This window comes from Lynx canadensis, chromosome D2 (genome assembly GCF_007474595.2).
Source record: "Lynx canadensis isolate LIC74 chromosome D2, mLynCan4.pri.v2, whole genome shotgun sequence".
Lineage (NCBI taxonomy): Eukaryota > Metazoa > Chordata > Mammalia > Carnivora > Felidae > Lynx > Lynx canadensis.
The window spans coordinates 64,768,999-64,793,339 of record NC_044313.2 but is presented as its reverse complement, the minus strand read 5'-3'; the positions used below and the strand labels follow the sequence as shown (position 1 = coordinate 64,793,339).

The 24,341-nt window shown below is 37.4% G+C and overlaps 1 protein-coding gene across 3 annotated transcripts in view; it reads right to left on the bottom strand.

Moving 5' to 3' along the window:
- Window positions 1–24,341, bottom strand: part of RHOBTB1 (Rho related BTB domain containing 1) — a 122,618-nt gene that overhangs the window by 84,729 nt on the left and 13,548 nt on the right. For all 3 annotated transcript variants that reach the window (XM_030334452.1, XM_030334456.1, XM_030334453.2), the window contains exon 2: window positions 22,296–22,395. The gene's annotated coding sequence lies outside the window, so the exon portion shown is untranslated. The remainder of the gene's footprint in view (window positions 1–22,295; window positions 22,396–24,341) is intronic.

Sequence of the window (24,341 nt, the reverse complement as noted above, 5' to 3'; positions counted from 1 at the left end):
TCCAAAATGCATGAAACGTGCATGATAGGACAGTTAGGATGTGGATGTGTGTTAAGTGATATATACACTTTCTTTTCTTTCAATCTCTGTAAAAACATACTTCATGCAACATTCTTGTCTAATATTTAATGGTTTTGCTAGTTAGGTACTCAGAAATAAACACTCAGAAATATCATTGTCAACTTGCTTACAGAAGACAGGTGTGTGAGAAATGGCAAAGGGACTGCAGTAGAGGCTAGCGCCAGAGAGGATACAGGACTGACCAAAAAAAAAAAAAAAAAAAATCTTTTCCTGTGTTTTGGGCCACCGCTGCCCTCTAGGGGACATATTGAAAATAAGCAAAGTCTCTTAAACTGCCAGAAATCCGAGAAGACCTTGGAGAATCATCTCATCTATCCAACTTTTATTGAGGAGGACATAATTAAAAACTAAAATTACTTCAAGGCTAGCTGTATAATCCCAAAAATATTTTTACATTTGCATGCTTTTTTAGGATTGCCTGAATTAGAGTTACTTTCAACACGTAAAAAATTCTTTCTTTTGTCTATCTTAATTTTCCTGCAGCATTTTAAACATGTTATTTCTTGTCCTGTTAAGGAACAGCTGTTTACTATGACTAACGTGTTAGTCACTGTTTGTACTTGCAGCAGAAACCAGAAACCCCAGCCCTTTCAGTCTTTCTTTATAAAGTTAGTTCATACAGGGAAAATGTACAAACATTTCCAACGCTGTGTAATTGTAACTCATTTCTGGACAAAGAAGCCTCACTAATTCAAAGTGAAGAGCAAATATGAGCTTGTGATTTTCACATGGCAGATCCAATTTGAAATACCTTCTGATCAAACTTATTTATATAAAACTTGAAAAATTGGGGGTAATATCTATTGTAATCCTACTTTACAGGCAGAAATTAATCTGCTTTCATTTCTAGAATCTTGAAGCATAATTTATATGATTAATACAAAATGAAGTTTCTGGAAGTAAATATTTGGCTTTAAGAGAGAATTTCATCATTTTAGGGCAATATTGCAGAATTGCTTACAAAACATCTATTTGTTCATGTATTTAACATTTGTTGAGTATTCCATCACTCATAACATACTATATTAAGGATTCTAAGTGTACAAAGAAATTTACCATTCAGAAGAGAGCATAATTACAGTATCACATTTTGCCCTGTATTTAATTGTATTCAACAAGTATTATTGAATGCTTACCTTTTATGTATATTATCTACTAGATTTCAAGTATCTCAAGAATAGGGAATTTTGCTCATCTTTGGATTATAGTATGTTGGACGATTTAATTTCTCAAGTTTCATAGTAGTGCTTTAAGCCTGTGTTGTTATTCTCAGTTTATAGATGAAATAAACTATTCAGTAATTCTTAAGCTAGCACGTAGTGGAAATTAAACCCAAGTGTGTCTGTATCCTTGACATTACGATTCCTTCCTGCTTATGTGCCTGGTGTAGCACCTGGCACCTAGTAGGTGTTCAGTAACTATTTGTAAAATAATTGTGTGCTTTTCCTTAGTAGTGTGCAGTTGACAACACAGGTTTGACCTGTGTGGGTGTACTTAAACATGGATTTTTTTTGATAAATGTAGGACAATGCTGTAAATGTATTTTCTATATGATTTTATTAATATTCTCTGTAGCTTACTGTATTGTGAGAGGACGGTATACAATACATATAATATACAAAATATGTGTTAATTGACTATGTTATTGGTAAGGCTTCTGGTCAGTAGCAGGCTATAAGTTGTTAAGCTTTTGGGGAGTCCAAAGTTACTCATGGAATTTTGACTGTGTGTTGGGGGTGGTTAGTGCCCCTAACTCCTATGTTGTTCAAGGGTCAACTGCATTCTTTGCCTTTATTTTGGTATTTCAAGTGCTTCAAACAATTTTGGCACATAATGGGTCTTCAATAATTAATCATTGGATGGATGAGTGAATGAAGATTTCTTGGAAGTCTTTTGTGAGTATTTTCCCACTACCTAATTCTTATGGTATATCCATAATGGTAGAATAGTCTTAAGACTGAATGAGACAAGTATTTCGTGAGATACCGTATCAATGGTAGTCTCTAGCCAGCTATGCTGGAATTCATTTTCAGTTAAACTAAGGACATCCGATATATTATTGACCTGCCTTGTTGGCAATTTTATTGTCTAAAAATTTGAATTGAGAGAACTGATATTTCAGAAAAAAATGAAATTCTAGTTCATGAGGGGGAAACTGGCTGGCCATGTGGAAGTAACAGGAATTTTATAGAACAATAAAAATGTAGTTTTAAAAACTGTGATGGGGATAGAAAGTCTGAAAAATATCAGACAAATATGGCAAATTTATGAGAACAGATTTTTAAAAGTTCAGGGAACAGATTAGAAGAATTCTACAGCACAAGAATTTGAAAGGGAAGATGACTTGAAAAGATTGAGAAGTTAGCAGAAATTCTAAACATACTCCCAAACTCTTAAGATCAGTTTTCCCTAGTATTAGGATTGTGAGTAATTTCTTTTATTAAATTTTTTTAACATTTATTTATTTTTGAGAGAGACAGTGTGTTCACAGGTGTGAGTCAGGAAAGGGCAGAGACAGAGGGAGACAGAGGATCTGAAGCAGGCTCTGTGCTGTGAGCGCAGAGCCCAATGTGGGGCTCAAACTCACGAACTGTGAGATTGTGACCTGATCCCAAATCAGGAGTTGGCTGCCGGACGAACTGAGCCACCCAGGGGCCACATAAGTAACTTATTTTAAGTTTTACCACTTTATTTTTTTACCTTGTCTAAAATTTTCAGATTATCAAAGCATTGCTGGTTATATTATATTCTACAGAATAAAAAAAATTTACTTTAAAATGAGCCATTTCTACCATTATTAGCCATTTCTAGAAATTAGTTGTACATAATTCTGAAGTGAAAGAGAAGACAAAGAAGAAACCACTTTTTTCCCCATTTCTGAGTATTTATCACTTCATGCATTGGGCATATGTTTATTGAGAAACTTCTGGGTAGCAGCACTGTTCTTGGCACTGGGGACACTGATGTGAATAAGGCCAAGTCCTTGTTCTTAGAGGCCTTTTTTCTAGGTGGGGAGAAGGACAAAGAAGGTGTGTCTTTAATTGCATGCAGTAGTGTGTGCTTTTAAGAAAACCAGGGCTGAGTAGGGGAAGGGAGGAACGCAGTGTGATTGCTTCAGTCAGGGTGGTCGAGAGGCCGTCTTTGAAAAGATGGCATTTCTTCGTCAGGGGCTTGAATACTATGAACTGGCCTTGGGAAAAGTCAGGTGAAGGGTTGTCCAGGCAGGAGGACAGCAAATATAAAGGGAAACCTGCAGACGACCTGAGACCTGTTGAAAAGAATGTCCGGATACATGTTTGCTTTTTTTGTGTGTTTGTTTTGTTTTATTTTTTGTTTGCTTTTTAAGCTCATGGAACACGTTGTTCCAATAAAAGATGGACATGTAGCTTAGAGGTGACAGTAACACTGATGGATTAGAAAGAGAGCAGAATTGTAGGACTTCTGTTTTCTTTGTGTCAAGGAGAGACTGGGGATGACAGACTGCTTCTGCTGAGAGGGAAGACAAGATGAACAGAGAGGGTGTAAGAGGATGCCCACGTTCTCCATGCCTTCCAGGACTCTTGGTAGTGGGAGCTGTGTCCCTGCACATCACTTTTTTTCAGTTCCTCAGAAATGACAGCAACCTTGGGGCAAAGAGACAGTGTTGGTGTTTCTGTAATTCTTTTGAGTATCTCAAATCTCAGTTACCAGGATTTTATTGAAATGTGAGATTTGTCATCATCACCTTCTTTGTTAGCGTGTTCCACCTGAAATTCTCCTTTCCTTCTGGCTTAAATTTCCCTAAGGAGTGTGATAAAAGGAGAGCTGTAGGTTATATTATGCTAGCAGAGGAGGGGCCAGGTCCTAAGAGAATTTGGCCCTGGAGATGAACAAAAGGGAACAGAGGAACAGAGAAAGGGTGCAGTGCTAGGGGCACAGAGGGATGAGACCTCATGGAACGACTTGGAAGCCTCCCTCCCTTCTCCTCCAAAGTCCGGCTTTGCCTTCTTATATTCTTTAATGTCTCCACACCCCCAAACAATTCAAATATGGCTCCTTCTGAGCCTCAGCAGGAACACTAGTGCCCAGATGTCTCCAGGTGAAATCCAGACCATCTTTCTGTAAACCTGGGGGATGTCATTTACAACCACAGGAAGAAAGTGTGGCATGTGATCGGTTGTGAGAGTGTTCTTGGTTCAATTCAAAATTCTAATGTGGTGTACAAATTAATATGGTCTTCTGACCTATAAGATTCTTATTTTAGAGTTTTAAAAACATGAATATAAACACCCAAATATCAAGTTTGGACTGTGCTTTTCCTTTGTTTAAAAGTTTATTTATTAGAGAGAGAGAGAGAGGGAGGGAGGGAGGGAGCGGGGGAGGGGCAGAGAGCGGGAGAGAGAGAATCTCAAGCAGGCTCCAGGCCATCAGTGTGGAGCCCGATGTGTGGCTCAGTCTCACAACCTTGGAATCAATGATCTGAGCTGATATTTTTGACTGAGTATTTTAACTTGAGTATTTTGAGTCCTTAAAAATAGTAGGATGCCTCTTCCATTCTAGACACTGTGCTAGGTGCTAGGGTCAATGAATAAGCTGAGACCCCTGCAGCATATGAAACCTGTGACACCCCTGCTGACATTTCTGAGGGACTGTCGGGACTGTGGGAAGCATGAATGGAGATTGGCAAATGTGAATCTGATTTCTAAAGGGGCAGGGATGCAGATTCTTAAAATGTACATATCTGTGAGCCTCAAATCACTGTGGTAAGGCTTACAGCTGGATTCCAAAAGATTCACCATGAAATAGATCATGTAGATGATGAACATCATTTCCTTCTCTGAAAGGGTTAATGGATTAGCCAATGGGGGTAACTAGTATATCTGGATTTCTGCAGGATATCTGCCAAGGCATTTGTGTAGTGTCTTGTTGGCTAAGGTGAAGATATGAGGTAAAAATCCAGGGTGTTGGCAATTTTGTTGAATAGCCACCCCTAGGGAATAGAAATGAATGATTAATGGCTACCTAGAAGGGCATTTCTTCTTCTTCTTCTTCTTTTTTTTAATGTTTATTTATTTTTGAGACAGACAGAGAGAGAGAGAGTAGGGTGTGAATGTGGGAGGAGCAGAGAGAGAGGGAGACACAGAATCCGAAGCAGGCTCCAGGCTCTGAGCTGTCAGCACAGAGCCCGATGTGGGGATTGAACTCAAGGACCATGAGATCATGACCTGAACCAAAGACGGATGCTCATGAAAGGGTATTTTTTTAATAGTGATGCCTCAGTCCTGTTATTGTCAACATTTAAAAAGATCAGGTATTAGGGCATGTCAGTGGCTCACTTGGTTAAGCATCTGACTCTTGCTTTCAGCTTATAATCTTATCTCATGGTTCATGAGTTCAAGCCCCATGTCAGGCTCTGCCCTGGCAGCATGGAACCTTCTTGGGATTCCCTCTCTCTCTCTCTCTCTCTCTCTCTCTGCCCCTCCCCCACTCATGCTGTCTCTCTCTCAAAATAGATAAATACACTTTAAAAAGATGAGGTATTAATATAAATAGAGAATGTGCTAGTCAGATTTATAGATGATACTAGTTAGGATTTTACATAGTGGATAAGTGAGATGACAGGATTAGAATTCATTCTTCATTCCTCATGAAAAAACATTAAAGTTGGTAGGATGGAACAAATTTAATGAGGTAACATTAATGAAATCTACTATGGTGGTCCAAAACAAGGAGACAAAAACCCAGCTACACAGGTACCGGATGGGGTACATGTGACTTAGTTTAGATGTTTGAGAAGCACGTAGGAAGTTCAAGTGTCACTCTGATATAGTTGCCACAACAGCAAATTCAGTATTAATAGCAAGACAGTGCTTGGAATTGTGTTTTATCCTGTGCAAGTCCCAATCATACTCTGGAGTTGCGAAATGTTAAAAAATTGAACCATGTTCAGGGGATCTGGGTGGCTCAGTCAGTTAAGCATTACAACTGACTCTTGATTTTGGCTCAGGTCATGGTTTCACAGTTTGTGAATTTGAGCCCTGTACTGTCAGTGCAGAGTCTGCTTGGGATTCTGTCTCTCTCTCTGCCCCTTCCCCCCTCAAAAATAAACAACATAAAAAAATTGGACCATGTTGAGAGGAAAGTGACAAGGGCATTGAGGAAGGAAACCAGAGAGAATGAGGAAGCATTGGAAAGGAACTTCTTGGGGTATCAAAGAGGACATAAACATTTCATTAGTTCCAAAGGTTACATTAAAGACCAGTAAGTGGAATTTGCAGAGAGCCACATTATAGTTAATGTAAGGACTTTGTATCAATTAGAGCAATCTGAAGTTGGGAGGACAAGAGATTGATTCCTATCATCAGTGGTGTTTGAATATCACTTCAATCATCAGAAGAGTGTAGGATCATCATTTATGACCTTTAAGGTACCCTTCAACCTTAAGAGTCTTTTAGTTCCAGAGCTGCTTGCCAACCATTTATTGTACAGTGGCATTGACTTAGCTCTTTTGGTAACCGTCAGGCTGTACTTTTAGAAGTTGGGGAGATGGAGTAAGCGAGACCATACAGTCCCTTTCTCCATCTCAAGATGAAAGCCCTGGAGAGCAGACGATGGGATTGCAGACATTTTTAACAGTCTGAGTTATGATGTCAGCAGGGGAAGAACTGGACAACCAGGGCAACTGCTTAATTGATACATACAAGGCCAATGGGGTAAAACCATCACCCAGAAACTCCATTTCCAGTGTGGTCTCCAATGGTTTCTGGCAGAGCGAGCATTCAGTGCTATGGGTGAGTCTTGCTGTCATTTAGCAGAATGGCATGGTGATCCGTGATTGTTTGCCTATAATAGTGTCAGCTTTTCAAAAAAACATAGGTTGTGGTTGTTGACAGTTCTATTCCAATTATACACATTGCATTAAAAATACTTCCCAGTTTACGGGGTACCTGGGTGGCTCAGTCGGTTAAGCGTCCGACTTCGGCTCAGGTCATAATTTCACGGTCTCTGAGTTCCAGCCCCGTGTCGGGCTCTGTGCTGTCAGTTCAGAGTCTGGAGCCTGCTTTGTATTCTGTGTCTCCCTCTCTCTCTCTCTGCTCCTCCCCCACTCACACTCTGTGTCTCTCTCTCTCTCTCAAAAAATAAATAAATGTTAAAATAAAATAAAATAAAATAAAATACTTCCTAGTTTTGAATGGAGTGGGGCTTACTTACATGATGTGAGTGGCAGGCAGACCTTACATTAGGCACAACCAAATGCTACCCTCTGTAGGTATATAAACCCACTATTCTACCCATAAGACATGTATTTATTCAAGAGACAAGGAATATGATAATACATGGCTTTTCTTTTTAGCAGCTTATATCAAGTATTTGCTGATCAATACAACTCAGATCTGTGTTTAATATTAATTCTATATTTCTTGGTTCTTGGCAATTGTATAAAGTTCAGTACTGCCCATTTACTGGAGGAACTGATAAGTTTTTGATAAAAATAGTTCACTATGAAATTTCAGACTAATTTTTAACTCTAGTGTAATTCTTTTTGCACTTACGGTACACACAATAGAAAAGCTACCAAACAACACAAGAGTTAAATATTTTCTAACAATACTAAGCTCAGAAAAGAGCTTACATAGCATTTTTTCTGCTTGCTTTACATTTATATTTGTGTCACAATACAAATAGGGCTTTTACAGTCCAAGATTAATGCTATGGTTTTCTATGTTCATTCTATATCATCCAAACTGCAGTTGGACCAAACAACAACAAAAAATAATCAACTGAATGCTGAACAACTCATTGAAAAATACTCATGGATGCTCCGAGTCAATATCAGAAAAAAAATGTCCCAGAATATATGCATAACTCACCATTTTTATTTTGGTAAAACTCCAGAGAACAGTTGTTGAGGATTCAATATAAATAATCTGTGTAAAGCTCTGCCAGAGATTAGCTCAGGGTAGCGAGTTTTTATGTAACACTCTTATCATCATCATTAGTAGTACTGATAATGTAATTAATAATATTAGCACCTGAATCTAGAGTCAAGTAGATCATCCATTTGCTATGTGGAAGGGCTGTTTTTCACTTTATGTCTAAAGTTTTCCACTGGTTCAAAAACAGCTGATTAAAAAGCAATGAAAACTAATAATCTAATTTCTGTGCCTGCAAGTATCATCACTGGCTGGGCACACACAACCAGTAGTGGTGGATTAAATGGCAGGCTCAAGGTCTGTTTAATCTAACTACAGCTAATCTTTACTAAACGGACTTGTCAGATGTAATTTGCTCTATGGCTGCCCCGCTCAGAAAGTAGCCTCGCTTGGAAGTAAAATGTCTACTGGTACTAACATACCTCTCCTTTTTAAGTAGAAACAATTGTGGTATAGAAAGCAAGAATGGTTTTAGGTTTAAGAAAGCGGGGTTCATGAATCCTTTAACCACGTCTACAGGAGTAAATGTTTCTAATGCAGAACAATAAAGGCAAAAGTCAAGAAATAAATTGCATGTCATTATATAATATGTCTGCTAATTTTTCTTTTATGATTTTCTTTGGATTTAATGATTCAATATAGGCTGCCTTGAATATAAATGTAAGCAATTGTTAAGAAAATTACTTCCAAGAAAACAAGCAGAATCTTTCCTCCGTTAAAAGGTTTTCATCTGTTAAACACTCTCATATCTTAGGGCAGATTAGATTTTAGTGTTTAGAGAAAATGAAATGCTGGAAGCTAAGATTATCACAGAGTCACAGGGCTGGAAGATCATCAAGAGGTCACTTAGTTCATCCTGTCACCGTTCAAAATAGCATCCAAGAAAGAAAAGTATTCATACTCTTCTTGAAAATTTTTGGCATAAACTCCATTTGAGCCTTATCTGAGATAGCCTTCTTTTGTTTGCTCTTTGTTTTTAATATGTAAATTTCTGAAGGAATTTTGAAAAAAATATTTAGGGGGTTATATCATAGAAGCATCAGAGCTACAGTGAGGAGGGCAACACCCTTTGGGTTTTATACTCCAAAGAAACAACCCTGACATCTGGAAACACGGAGACACCCATTAAGAAAGGAGGCCTGGGAGGACGCAGAGAATATAGATTCAAACTAAGCATTACAAGGATGAAGAACCAAGACTATGGAGAATAAATTAGTGCTACATTACTTGCAGAGGAGAAGATACGGGCCATTTTGGGAGAGACTTTACTTAGATATTAGGAAGAATTTACTCAAATTGAGGAGGTAGGCTAAACACTGAAATGAATTCCTGTTTGTATTATACAATATCAATCTTTAGTGATAATCTTTTCTTAAAGAAAGATTTTAATGTTGGAACTAGTTTAAGCAAAATAGTTTCCTGGAAAATGAAAGGATGACCTCATTAAATGAAGTCAAACTGACTGGATAAATATTTGATACCTATGATTCTTTTTTTTATTACAAAATTTTTTTAAGTGTTTATTTATTTTTGGCAGAGAGAGAGAGACAGAGCATGAACGGGGGAGGGGCAGAGAGAGAGGGAGACACAGAATTGGAAGCAGGCTCCAGGCTATGAGCTGTCAGCACAGAGCCCGACGCAGGGTGCTAACTCACAAACCGCGAAATCGTGACCTGAGCCTAAGTCGGATGGTCCACCGACTCAGCCACCCAGGCACCCCAATACCTGATTCTTTAAGATTTAAAAATCATCTCCAGAATTTTCTGTTCATCTCCATAACATGAAATATAATTCTCCTAATACCTAACATGCATGGTCAAAATCGAAAATATTTCATCTCTGTCTCACCAAGCTTATAATTAATTTAGGAGTGCCCTCACCTCTATTCCTACCAGCTCCAATTAAATAGGTTTAAGACCTTTTTCAGATTAGTTTTAGGTAAAAAATATAAAAGTATACTTGGGAACAATTAAAGCTATATTTCAATTAACAAAATGTAATAATGGGAGCTGGTTTCATAACTAGCCAGACCAAATAAAGAGATATGAATAGACAATGAAAGACAGCTATGAAATTGCTTGGTAAAATAATTATCATTTCTCTTTCCTTTTCCAGTTCCCTGGTAATATACAATCCATTCTTAAGTTTACTATGAACAAATGTCTTTGTGTTGAATTACTTTAAAAATCAGACTCCAAAATATATATATAGCTAAATCATCAGACAAGGTTTCTGCACATGTCCATGAAGATAAAAGCGCCAGATAGAGAACACCAACTTCTTGGATGGGAGATTTGGGTTTAGGCTTGTTTAGAGGAAACAGCCAGTAGGATCAGTGTTTTTCTCTAGCAGCCAGGGAGTACCTACCTGCTTCTCCTAGTCACAGCCTATGTTGCTATTAGTGGATTCTAAGTAAAGACATAAGTTTAGTTGAAAGGGCATCTATCAGACCTGAGTTTTAATCTCTGTTAGTTACTGGTTGGGTGAACCTTAACAAATAACTTTCTTTGAGGATAGTGTGTAAGACTATCGACTATCATTTCTTACAAGCATTAGTTCCCTTTCCTGTGGGGTGGGGAAGGCATTGTGATAGCATGTATGGGAGTGGCTATATTTTAAAAGCAAATATGGATGAGAAATGACTCTTTTTAGTCTCATGTTCCAGAAATGGAACTTTTACCTCTGTACGTGTGGCTGAGAGTTTTATAATTTTAAAATGATCTCATTGACAATATTTATAGTAATTAAAAAGCGTCTTTACAGAAAAATCCCAATATATTAACTTATAATAAGAAATATATCCATCAACCTAATGAGTTATATTGACTGCTGTATTTTCTCCCTGTAGGTATAGATATATACACATAAGTAGATGAGAAGAAGAATTCTAATCAATGAACTGATTACCAAGTGAATGTGTGTTCAGGACCTGGCAAGTGTAAATGGCTGATGTTTCAAAGCCATGACAACCTAATGGATTTTTCTCTCTTCAGGGATATATTTGCTCCATGGTCTAGAGATCCATGTTCTCGGGCCAGGATCTTCTTACCCTATTAGGGCTGGAAAGGCACTTCCCATATTTACTCCTTTGAACTTCCTTCTTCTGTACCAACTTCTGATGGACAAGAATGCTTACTTGTAAGAGATTTTTAGTTAAGTGTAAACTAGAAGCTGAAATTTTAACCTGAAATACTTTTTATTAGTTTTCATGGAAGTTCTAGGTAATAACTGTGTAAATGCTATATTGACTTTATCAGGAAGCAAGATTGAGTTTCAGCAACTTCTCCATCTATGCAGTTCTGGAAAATCATGATACTTGGTGAAAAGTTCTCTCTTTAAAAAAGAATAAATGTTTTTCCTTAGCATGAACATTGTATTTCAGTTTTTCCATATAAGAATCCCTCCTCGAAATGTTTCTTTTTGGCAAAAGCTTACAGAATTATATAAAAAGATGACAATTGATGAAAACAGAAACACCATAATAATGGATTCTGGGATTACGAGACTGAGAACTGGGAATCAAGCCCAGTTCAACATTTACAATAATGGGACACTCACTTGTGTTTCATGTTATGTGAGGGGTGGGTGGTGGAAAACAAGGAAGTGTGAGGGAGTCTTACGCTTTTCTGCCCATTTAGTTCATTGTTGCATCAGAAAGTGATATAACTCACAGTTCTCCTGTAAGGCTATGTAAGGACACCAAGTTCTCAGGGAAGATGATGTATCCAATTTAGAAGCTGCAATACGGGTCAAATAAATGTAAATGGGAATAATAAATGCCTTTGGGAAAGTCTTGGACTGGGAAAAGCCTTGGGGTATTAGATATTGGAACTGTGGCATGTAAGGAAACTATGATAGCACTCCATTTGGACATTTTATTAGATGGAACGATTTTTAAAAGGAAGAAATTTATGTATTTCATACATTTAATTTATACTTTAATACTTGAAATGTTTCTTTTGATTACACATGTTTTCTCTATTTTTATAACAGAGTAAGGCTAAAATCTCCGTGTGTGTGCATTTACACACACACACACACATATATATATATATATATATATATATATATATATATATATGGAGAGAGAGAGTGGGAATCATTATATGAAAATAATCCACTGTGCTTATTTAAGGGTCAAGTCCATCTAATTCTGAGTTAGAAAATAGCACACTGGGGTGCTGATTCCTTTTATTACTGATCTCTAAGCAGGAAGTCTGGGGATGGTACTTCAGTGACATTCCTCTCTGGTAATGCTCCTTGTTTTACAGATTTATTTTTAAAACATCTGTGTCCTGAATACATAGATACTGTTCAGTAGGTCCCATAGCAAATCACATAAATTTAAAAAATATTACTTCATAATATGTTATCTTACTAGTAGATCTGATGTAATGGAGTTTATATTTCAGTGTGTACAAAATATTTTTATAATATTTATTTATTTTGAGATAGAGAGAGAGAGAGAGAGCACGCAAGTGTGAGCAGGGGAGGGGAAGAAAGAGAGGGATACAGAGAATCCCAAGCAGACTCCACACTGTCAGTGCAGAGCCTTATGTGGGGCTCGATCCCATGAACTGTGAGATGTTAAGAGTCAGATGCTTAACTAACTGAGCCACCCAGGCGACCCCCAAATTTTTAATAATATAAATATTTTCACAAAATTGGTATCACTTCCTGGGTCTTTAAGTACATTTTAAGTTTGAAAGAGACAATTTCTGAATCTGGAAGCATTTAAGTATCCAGCACACACAATGTGTTTTAAATCATCTGCCTTTGACAGCTAACATGCCAATATTTAGACTTTTGCATGTGAAATTAGGGCTGGAATCTTTGCAATGAATTTTAAAAATCCTTAGCTTTATTGGCTAAATTTAAGAGTCTTGAGATCAATAAATAAGGGAAAATTATATGTTATAAGTTATTGTGAAAATAAATTATATTTCTAATTAGCTAAAAAATTTGACTTATGGATGAATGAACTTCTTGGTGCTTTGTCCTCTATAGGGGTAAAGTATGAAATGATATTAGAGGGTATTGCTGAGTTAGTGCTTAGGGAGCATTTTGAGAACCTTGGACTTCATATGCCACACCCATTGAAAAGCAGTTTTGCTGATAGCTCACTAGAGTGCAATATGGAGAGAGAATGCAAATACTGTAGACACGTTATCCTTTTTATTAAGCCTTAATATATCACTCGTGTGGGGTTACTTATACTTGTTCATACCAGCAGCCACAACAACCATCTTAGTGAAGGAGAACTGATAAAGAAAATGAAAGGAAAAAATGGAGGCACATAAGAAAGAGGGAAGAAAAAACAGGCAAGGTAGAAGCCCCCCAATTGCAAGTTATTCTATAGGCAGATATAAATGATAAGATTTGTTTACTCTTGAACTTTTGCCAGATGTAATTATAAACCTTTTGGTATTTCTCTTCATTTAAGATTTTAAGCTCTGAAAATCTCAGCACATCTTTTCCATGTCACATCGGATGCCATGTGGTCATTTTATAGAAGGGCCATTGCTTACCCACATGGATGAGAGCAGGGAGAAAGGGCGCTGCTTGATTTAAATACCCTCACTCAGAACTTACTGTGGATTTAAAATCTCTGACTTAATGTTGCATTAACTACTGGTGACTGCTTTACTGCCTTTAAAACATGCATATATAATTGGATACTGTAATGCTTTGTCGGTAAAATAAATACCAACTCACACTAAAATAAATACTCTGCATGATGAAGTTCATGCAGACATAAATTAATCATTTACCAGTTAACCAATATGCACAGGAAAGAAATAGATCACTTATTAAAGGTTGCCTCATCTATAAAATGGGAAAAATAAAATACCGATATATTTTACAGTGGCGCTGTGAGGAAAAATATATAAAATTATTGCTAAGCAGTTTATAAACCATAAAATGCAGTATGAACATTAAATTAATAATATTTGTACTAATTCAGATTCAACACCCTCTGCATTAAATATATCTTTTTGCCTATTGAAGCACACACAAAACCAAGCTGAGGCTTTTTATTTAATTTTTAATGGTATCTTCAGAATTCTGCAGAGCATTGCAGAAGTTATTGGTTATGTAAAAAACTTTTCAGTGGCTCACTCCCACCATTTCTAAGATACAGTTCTTGGCCATTCACATCCCCAAGCCCCTTTTTAAAATCCTCTCCCAGAGAGCTTTATGTCTTTCACTTGCATGGCCATAGTAGTTATGAAGGGAACATAGGCTTGAATTTTTTAATCAGGTGGAAGTTGTTAACATGCTATGTGCCTTGATTTATTCTAAATTTTAGGTTGAAATAGGGAAACATTGTTACACTGGGTGGAGGGCAGGTGCCTTGAGTCTCTGTTGCATAACTGCAGGGTAATCCTGTGCTGGGACCGCAGCATGGCCTGAAGCAGCAGGGTCTCCAGACCATCATTGCTGCCTAGAATGTTAGAGGCTTTGGAGACAAATCAAGCTTCTGTTTCTCAGAAACAGTTTCTCAAGTCTAGAAATATCATTCAGGGGCACAAGGGAGAAGTAAGCAACGTAGAACATAGTTCCTTTTTTCTTCTACTACTTTTTTGAAAAAGGAGTCTTCTTGTTTAGAAGACCAACTTGTACAAAACCTGTAATCTACTCAGCACATTTTTAACATTGTCAGTGTCCCTTTGACTCTCAATGATAAAACACATCAGATGTTTCTTCACTCACTCCCTTATTACAGGGGCTGTTAATATAGAAATACCTCCTCATCTTCCACTGTGAAATGATAAATGGCTGACTGGAGATGTCTGAAATATTGCCAGATCTCCCCAACGTATCATGTGTCACCAGCAATAATAAACAGTGACTAATCTTTGGTCATGAACTATATTTATGGCTTTCTTGTCATCAGGAAGTACGTATTTTCTTGAATCAGGTTTAAGGATCTAATATTTATGCTAGGAACATGTGTGCTAAGAAAAGGATACCTATTTATAGAGCTTAGCATTTCCATCTCTCTCTCCCTCTCTCCCTCTCTCCCTCTCTCCCTCTCTTTTCCATCAAGATTCACCCAGGAGTGTTCTGATCAGGAATCTAATTTATCCCGGTCAGTTCACCATTTTGGTGATAACAATCTCCTCATCTAATAGGAAAGGAATATGGCTAAAATGCAAACTTATCCCAGTAAAGCTTGTCAGTGATCAGTGAAAAGGAAGCACAGTTAAACTGTTTCTTCCATTTCCAAAATCCACCTGGGGGTTGGGGGATCAAAGATGTCCTATAGGAGCTATAATGGCAGAACACGAGAAGATAAGGACTAACAGAAGGGAAATGAAAGCTTTGAGGGAAATGAAATAAGGTCAATAAGTGTGTAATTTTACTTCAATTCAGTTTAACTAATATCTATCAAGTGTCTGCCAGATACTAGGCATTGGAGTAGGTGCTTGGTCAAAAATAACAAAAATTGCTGCCCTCATGAAGCTTACATTCTAGTGGAGGGAGACAGAAAATAAATAAATAAGAAGACCACAGAAATTATTAGAGAATGACCAGTATTATGGAGAAAAATAAACCAAGGAAGGAAAATAGTGTGGGAAGGGGTTACATTTTTTTTCATTTATTTTTTATTTAAAAAAATTTTGGGGTCATGCCTGGGTGACTCAATCAGTTAAGAGTCTGACTGCAGCTCAGGTTATGTTCTCATGGTTCATGAGTTTGAGCCCCACATTGGGCTCTTCTGTTGACAGTGCAGAGCCTACTTTGGATCCTCTGTGCCCCCTTTCTCCCTGCCTCTCCCCACCCCCATCTCTCTCTCTGTCTCAAAAACAAACATGCTTATTTTTGAGAGAGAGATAGTGCGCGAGTGCAGGAGCATGTGTGCAAGTGAGGGAGGGGCAGAGGCAGAGAGAGAAGAAGACAGGATCCCAAGTGGTCTCTGCCTCGACAGCAGAGAGCTCGATGTGGGGCTTGAACTCAGGAGCTGCGAGATCATGACCAGAGCCGAAGTCAGATGCTTAACTGGCTGAGCTACCCAGCCTCCCCGCCCTTTTTTTTTAAAGGAAGGGGTTGCATTTTTAGAAGAGTGGTCAGTGAAAGTCTTATTGAGAAGTTGACATTTGAACAAAGACTTGAAGGAGATGAGAGAGTAAATCATGTGTAGTCCTGGGGGAAGACTGTCTCAGACAAGAAATAGCAAGTGCAAAGGCCCTGAGACAGAGATATGTCTGGTATACCGACAGAACTGTAAGGAAACCAGAGTAATTAGAGTGGAGTGAGTGTACGAGTTGGGGCAGGAGATGGTGGTTATGGTGGTCACATATATGGCATTGAGGACCATCATTAGGCTCTAGCTTTTACTCAGATTGAAGTGGATCTACTGGAGAGTTCTGAGTCAAGGAACAAAATTATCTGACTCATACTTTATTGAAAACAGACTGTAGGAGGCAAGGGGTGAAAGCAAGGAAATAATTAAAGTGAGAAGTTCACCTCTCTTGTCTGTATATGTTTAATGGATATGAGCCAGAAATTAATGAGAGACAATAGTATACAATTACATTCAAATATATTGAAGTTGTAATTACACAAAGCTAAAACTGGTTGGAAGAGAGATATAATAAAGCAATCAATTTATTAATCAATTAATAAAGCAAAAGTTGGTGAGTTTGAAAACATTTTAGACTAAGGTGATGGGCAACTAATGATAAAAAGTATATTAAGGATTGAGAAATTCAAACATCTATTGCTAAGGAATAGATTAAAAAGTAATCTCCCTCCTTGGCACAGTCTGGGTTGTGGAATTAAACCTTGAGATGGTCTCCTCACATGTCTTCCAGCCTCCTGCTTCTCAGGAGCTGGAAGTAAGGGAAACCTGAGTTGAGAAGACACCAAACTCCCAAGAAAATGAAGGAGGGTGTAGTTTGGATTATGCATAAATGTTTTTGTTTTCAAATTTAAAACATTTGAATGATGGGAGCACAAAAAAAAAAAAAAAAAAAAGAGTTGGGTCTTCTCCAGGGAACAAAGAAAAGAGAAAAATAAAAATACCAATGAAAGGCGAACTTGGCCTTATTGTCAACCTTCCTGGCAGTGGGAATTATTAGGTTATGAAACACAGCTCTCCCCATCTCTCCTGGGCCAGTTAGCCTTAGAACAAATTGAACCTGAAAAAGTGTCAAAATTCACAGTAGGAGCGCCCACTCAGAGCTCCATTTCTCTCTCTGAAGTAGGTTACTACATTCACCTAGGGAAATTTCTATTGAATTATAATTAGGTGGCTAATTAAAAAGTGGATTATCAACTATATTAAAATATGCCGGAAAGATGTGCACATCATTCATTCTTTAATTTAGGAAATCCATCTTTTCCTTAAAAAAAATTCTCACTGGGAAATTCCATGTATAATATGTACCTTTTCTTTTTTCTTCTTAAATCACTTTTATTGAAGTAAGTCTAAGATTTTTTGTTTATTGAGGCTATGGATTATTTTGGGCTTCCTCTGTTAATAAAAAGTATCTACACATCATAGTTACCATTCTTACAATAAAAACCAGTGGCTATGATAACAACCTCAAGGCAATGCAAGGTCTCCAGAAGAAATGGTAATAATTATTCACTACTGATAAATGTCAAATGCTGCATGTATCATTTAATTCTCTCAACAACCCTGTGACATAATTTTCTGCCTATTAAACAGATGAGGAAACTGAGTTCAGAGAAGACAAACCATTCAAGGTCACACAGCTTGAAGGTCATAAAGCTGAAATTCAAACTCAGGTCTCTTTGACCTTGAAGGTTTTGCATTAAGCAAGAGTTTTCCCTCTCTAAACTGTTTTAACATAAAGCTAAAACTATTTTGTTGCATTCAATTTGTTTTAAAATTGATAACATTTGTGTACCATATATAGTCAAGATCTTATGTTAACCAGAAGACCATATTTCCATTTGCCAGACAAATGATGTCCAGACATCAACTTATTTTGTAAAGTAAATGATCATCAAGGGGCGCCTGGGTGGCTCAGTCGGTTAAGCGTCCGACTTCAGCTCAGGTCATGATCTCGCGGTCCGTGAGTTCGAGCCCCGCGTCGGGCTCTGTGCTGACCTCTCAGAGCCTGGAGCCTGTTTCGGATTCTGTGTCTCCCTCTCTCTCTGACCCTCTCCCATTCATGCTCTGTCTCTCTCTGTCTCAAAAATAAATAAACGTTAAAAAAAATGATCATCAGGAGACTCATGAGCCATTACTAATAGCAAGAGTTAGAAAGTAATAGTCACCTGGTACAATAAGTTACTTTTTATTTGTCTTTTCCTGTTTTTTTCCTAATTTCTAAGAAGGTACAAATTAAATGATAGCCCATGGACTTTGGTACAATCCTATCTGTGAGTTTGGTAGACTAGTCAGGCATTAAGTGGGTCAGTCCATTCCTGAAGGCACCTAAAAATTGGACAGTCCATTTGATGACTTAGCAGATAGGCATTATTGTACTGGAATGGGCTTACTGAATTGCTTGTAGTACCCAGTCCTGATACCACCAGGGTGATTTGGAGTTTCTTATCAAACAAATAATGACAACAATAACAATGTAATTATACTAATATTTTTTGAGGGCCTACTGTATTTCAGACATCATGCTCATTACATACATGACTTCACTGTTCTCCAGTGTTTCTCAGTCTTGGCACTATTGACCTTTGGACCAGTGGACTCTATTCTGGGGGGATGTCCTGTGCATCTTGTATAGCATCGTCCCTGGCTTCTACTCCCCAAATGCCCATGTCACACCCACTGCCTCCAGTTGGGACAGGCCAAATCATCTCCAGGCATTACCAAATGTCTCCTGGTGGGAAAAAAAAAAATCACCCTAGTTTAAACAAACCTCTGTTTTACTTCCTCAATAACTTTAGGAGGTTGGTACTATTAGACTAGTAATATTATTGATGAGGAAACTGTGGCTCTGTGAGTTTCAAGTAAAATGCCTAAGGTCTCACAGTTAATAAATTATAGAGCTGGAATGCACATAGATTGCCTGCCTCTTTTGAAGGCTGTTACTATGTGGTTCGAACTCACAAGTGATCTTCACTTCTGTATCTTGTTGTGGGGTGTGGCCCTGGGAGGGAGGAAGGCATGCACATGACATAGTACGTGGAACTTTTATTGCACCATGGCCTTTTATTTGGCAGATTAATTCCATTTTAATTGGAGTTCTGGAAACTAATGAAAAAAAATTACAAGTGTTAGATGGTCTGTTCTCAGGGTTTTTGAATCTGTCTGATTTAATTCTAACCAATTAGCATGCTATTATGGAGGAGTATTACGTTGAGAATCAATATTACACTAAACACTAATATTTTATTCAGTATTAAAAATTTATACGAGTGGTAATACATGTGCTTTATTTCTACTTTGTCTAAATGAGAAGAAATGCTTCCTTAGGGCGATTCCAACTACAAAGAAAATGTTATCTTCTTAGGATACTATTGGCATTATGCTTTACATAGATCATGACTTAAATGAATTAATAAAACTTAATTGAATGAAAATTGCTTCTTTTACTATAAAGTGTATGAATTTTAAAGTGTATCAAAAATTGTTCTCCATTTTATACTTATATCTCATGTTAGATGTCAATAAAAGTACATTATTGTCCAATATTGCCAAAAAGGTCAAAATAATTCATACTTATCCTGATTTTAGGATATCCTTCCTCTTTCCCTCCCTCCCTTGCTTCCTTTTCTTTCTTTGTCCATTTGGATACTCTATCCTTTTTTGATTCTGCTATAAACTTAGGCTGGAATTGGTACCCAAATGTATCCAGACTCTGCATTTTGTGTCTTTTTTGCAAAGAGGAACTAATAAGCTAGATAAACTATAAATGGGGTGACATGTAATAACCATCTAGAGATAGTTCAGTTAGGTATGATTTCAGAACTGGATTTCCAGATCACCTTTCCAGATTGTGCCCCTGGATGCCTTTCCCAGCATCTGGCCTTGCCAAGTACTTGGGTCTTAGATCCTGGGCCCACTGTGTATATCCTGTGAGGCGCTTCCTGGCCTCTCTTCCATCTACTTTTTCTACTCTCCTAAATTCAGTAGCATTTTCAAGCTTCCAAACTTGGGCAGCACGGAAAAATTTCTACAGTTTGGATACAACAAAGGCATTTACAATTTTTATCACTTATGCACTTTAATTCACAACTTCTCAAATATTTGAAAACTAAGAGAAAACAAACCCTTAAAAAATATCCCTAACTTGTTAAATTATTATACTTGTTCTTTAGTATTAGATTTAGAAAAGCTTTGCTTCGTGTTTTAGTGATCTCCCAACTGGGTTGGCAAGATCAATCAGTTAATATGCACATACCTTGAAAAAAACCACCCTTTGAGAAAAGGTCGCTTGTAATTCTAAAGGCGTATTAGAAGTTAAAAACTGCCATGCAAAATCAAAGCAAAAAAAAAAAATCATTGAATAAATTAAGCTAACCAAAAAATTAGAAATTGGAAGTATGTTCAGCATAGTAATCACCATTACAAATAGGAAAATTTAAACTAAAAAAAAAAACATTTAATGGGTTGACTTTTCTAAAATATTGATTGAATTTCATTAATAACCATTTTATGCATATGGCTATTCTGAAAGTTCCTTTAAAAATGAAAGACTAATGCCTTAATGAGAGGTATTATTACATGAACATATTTGAATCTGGCTTATGAAAAATAGGACTTGAGAATTTAAAATGTGTGCATAAAATGCAAATGGATTTAATTAACTGAAAACCCATAAGACAGAACTTCTTCAAATAAGCAATTACTTTGGGGACTAATAGAGTAAATAGGATCCTGATTCATTAGCACAAATATCCATATGAGAGAAGGATCAGCAAATTTTATTCTTTAAGTTATTTATGCACACATGGTAATATCTCATTAATTTACGGCTTCAATAAATTTAAAATCTTTTGATAATTTGTTCATGAGCTGGGCTGATGTTTACCTTTGCTTTGCAAACACTTTACTTATAGGTAGGTAATATATGGTGTTTTAAACATTTATTTTCAATCTTGCATACACTTTTTAGACACAGAATAAACTATTTTCAGTGAACCTCAGGCACTTTACAAGCTCCTACACACATCCAATCTATATGCTAATAACAAAATGTTCATATGATTTATTATTACAGGTCTCCTTAAGGATTTCTACTTTGTAATGTTTTGTTGAAGTTACTACATGTAGTTTAAAGAATAAAAGCCACATTTATTTAAAAGTTATCTATAATTCAGCCTCCCCACAAATTCACATATGCCTCCCTCCCTAATTTGTTACAATGAATGAAATTTATTAATGAATATTCACAACTATACATATAGAATTTTTCCTTTATTTTTTTATTTATTTATTTTTTTTTTAAATTTTTTTTTTCAACGTTTATTTATTTTTGGGACAGAGAGAGACAGAGCATGAACGGGGGAGGGGCAGAGAGAGAGGGAGACACAGAATCGGAAACACGCTCCAGGCTCTGAGCCATCAGCCCAGAGCCCGACGCGGGGCTCGAACTCACGGACCGCGAGATCGTGACCTGGCTGAAGTCGGACGCTTAACCGACTGCGCCACCCAGGCGCCCCTAGAATTTTTCCTTTAAACATGCATTAGCACATATAAAGAAAAATAAAATATAGTGAAGAGTGAAAATAACATGATTTTGTACGTAGACAAAGGAATCAACTGTCTCAAATCATTTTTAAATCCTTCAGGCACAATACCTAGAAGAACTTGATAATGTTGCCCTTTCTTTAAAACCTGATTTTGTTCATGTGGGATGAGTCAGTTCTAATCACTTGCAAGGTGATATGTCTTTCCAGTTAAAGACAGTTAGTGCCCAGGCCAAATGGGGGTGGATGCTCCAAGCTAGGGCTTCTGGGATGAAGAGAAATGCCCCTGCACAGCAACCTGGCAGTTCTAAACCTTCCTTGTATGTGGCCATGACTTTTCAGAGTCCACATGTCAGTTTTCACTAGAGAATTACAAGTGTATATAAAGTGGGTAGAAGAGTTATGTTAATTACCAAAACTCGTATGTAGTTCAAAATGACTCCAATTCTAAACCAGATAAAACATGTTAAACTAGAATTTATAAAAAACACAACTGAACTGAAAAAATGGAAATTCTCCTTTTTAATGAAATATTCTGAAGACAAATCTGGATAGTATTCACAAGTCATGCCACCTTCATACCAGGAGCATTTCCATTTCTTTTGTAAATACTATGAGGAAATTAGGAGGAGGGGAAAGGCAATTCTGTTACCCAAATTCATAGTTACTTACCGTACGAAGGGGGAACATAAGCTTCAATTCCATTTTCATAACTTAATCAAGAATACTGGATGAGAGGCCTCTTTCATGTGCTTCTTGAATGTTATAAAATCTGGGGAGGACATACAAATATGGACTATTTCATCATCAAGAAGAAAACTGCTCAAAACAAGACTAGTTTCATATGTCAGTGATTAGTTTTCATCAGAACAAGAGCTATCCCAGCCAGCCATATGCCATGTACACATCGGCCAGCTGCCCACAGAAGTTTGAGCCACATAGGCTGAAATGACCACTCTGCCACTAGAGAAAGATGCCCCAGGGTTGAATTCCACTCAGTATTTGTCTGGCTGAACTTTATGTCCTTAACTTCACTGAGACTCTGTTCCCTCATGGCTCTGGTGGGAGTAATAAGACCAGCTAGTCAATGGCTTGTTCTGACAATCAAGTGAGATGATGTCTGGAAAGACATTTAGTTAATAGTGAACGTACTTATTTATGCCCTGGCTTTTCATCTTAAGGATTTGGGGTGACTTCCAAAAAGAAAAATCATGAAATATGAATAAAAATAACAAGGTTGAGAGTGAAAAAGAAAGGAAGTTCATTACGCTACCTATATATTGGTCAACAGTTGAAATAATTGAAGTTACCATTTGGATTTGAATTTCTTGGAAATTTAGGTAAAAGGAGAACATAATTTCTTCTATAACACCTATTGTTAGGAGAAAAAATGCATTACTTCCCTCAAAGAAATATTCCTGACGCAAAATTCATGGAAAAAAATTTCATGGAAAACAGGATACACGAACAGTGAAATAAAATCAACTATTTAACAAAAGCGGGAATGACTACCTACCATGAAAAATGAAGGGCAAAACAATACTTATGCTTGGAGGTAGTTGTTATTGCTATAAAATCGTATTACTCCTAGAGACAAACATGAAGCTTCAATTATGGAAATCCTAAATATAAACCCGGCTCTCCTCCCTTGTTGTGCCTTCCTAACACACACACACACACACACACACACACACACACACACACTCTCAGTAGTTGGGAGGAGTTTCCCAAGGAAGTCACTGACTGCTGATGACTCTAGGCCAGTCATTGCTCATTAGTAAATAGTGGGTAGAGCTGCAAGCCTGAAGTGTGAACCTAGACGTGATACAACACTGGCAGCTGCACAGCCCATTTCCTGGGGCCAATCCAGAAGGGAAGAAAGAATCATACAACCAAATGATTATACACTTGAACCCTGAACAATGGAGGGGTTAGGGGGTGCTGACCCTGTGCAGTCACAAATCTGCATATAACTTTTGGCTTCCCCAAAACTTAAATACAAATAGCCTACTGTTGACTGGAAGCCTCACAGATAACATATGTTACATGTATTATATACTGTATTCTCATAACATAAGCTAGAGAAAGAAAATCATTAGGCAGAGAAAATACATTTATAGTACTGTACTGTATTTATAAAAAAATCTGCATATTAGTGGACTCCTGCATTTCAAACCCATGTTATTCAAGGGTCAGCTCTATAAATGAAACCTATCACAACATGAGTCCTTTTCCTTGAAGGTTTTTCTTGGCTTCCTTGAAATCTCACTTCTAATCTTGTAGGAAATGCCTCAAATTTTCCTTCTGGCCCTTCTCCCTTCCTTAAATGTGGGCCTTCACCAAGGTTCTCCACTTAGAACCAATTTCATTTACACCCATGACTTAAACGTCTTAATACCTTTTTTCACACTTTCTAGCTAGATCCTCATCCCCATCATCTCCTGAATTTGCTTTTCTTTCATACCTAATACCAGTGGCATTGTCTCTCTCCCTGGCTTGAACACCTGGCGTCCTCTTCATTCTACCCCATCACCACACCTTCCAAACACACACCTCCAACTGATTATAACCACTTCGTGCACAAGAAGCTCGACTTCCCCTTTCCGTGTTCAAGGCCGTCGTCATGGCAGAAATTCACCCACCATCCACCATCTATCTCCCATCCAGACAGGGGCCTCCCATCTCATGTACTCCCTGCTTCCAGTCCCCGTTGATTCG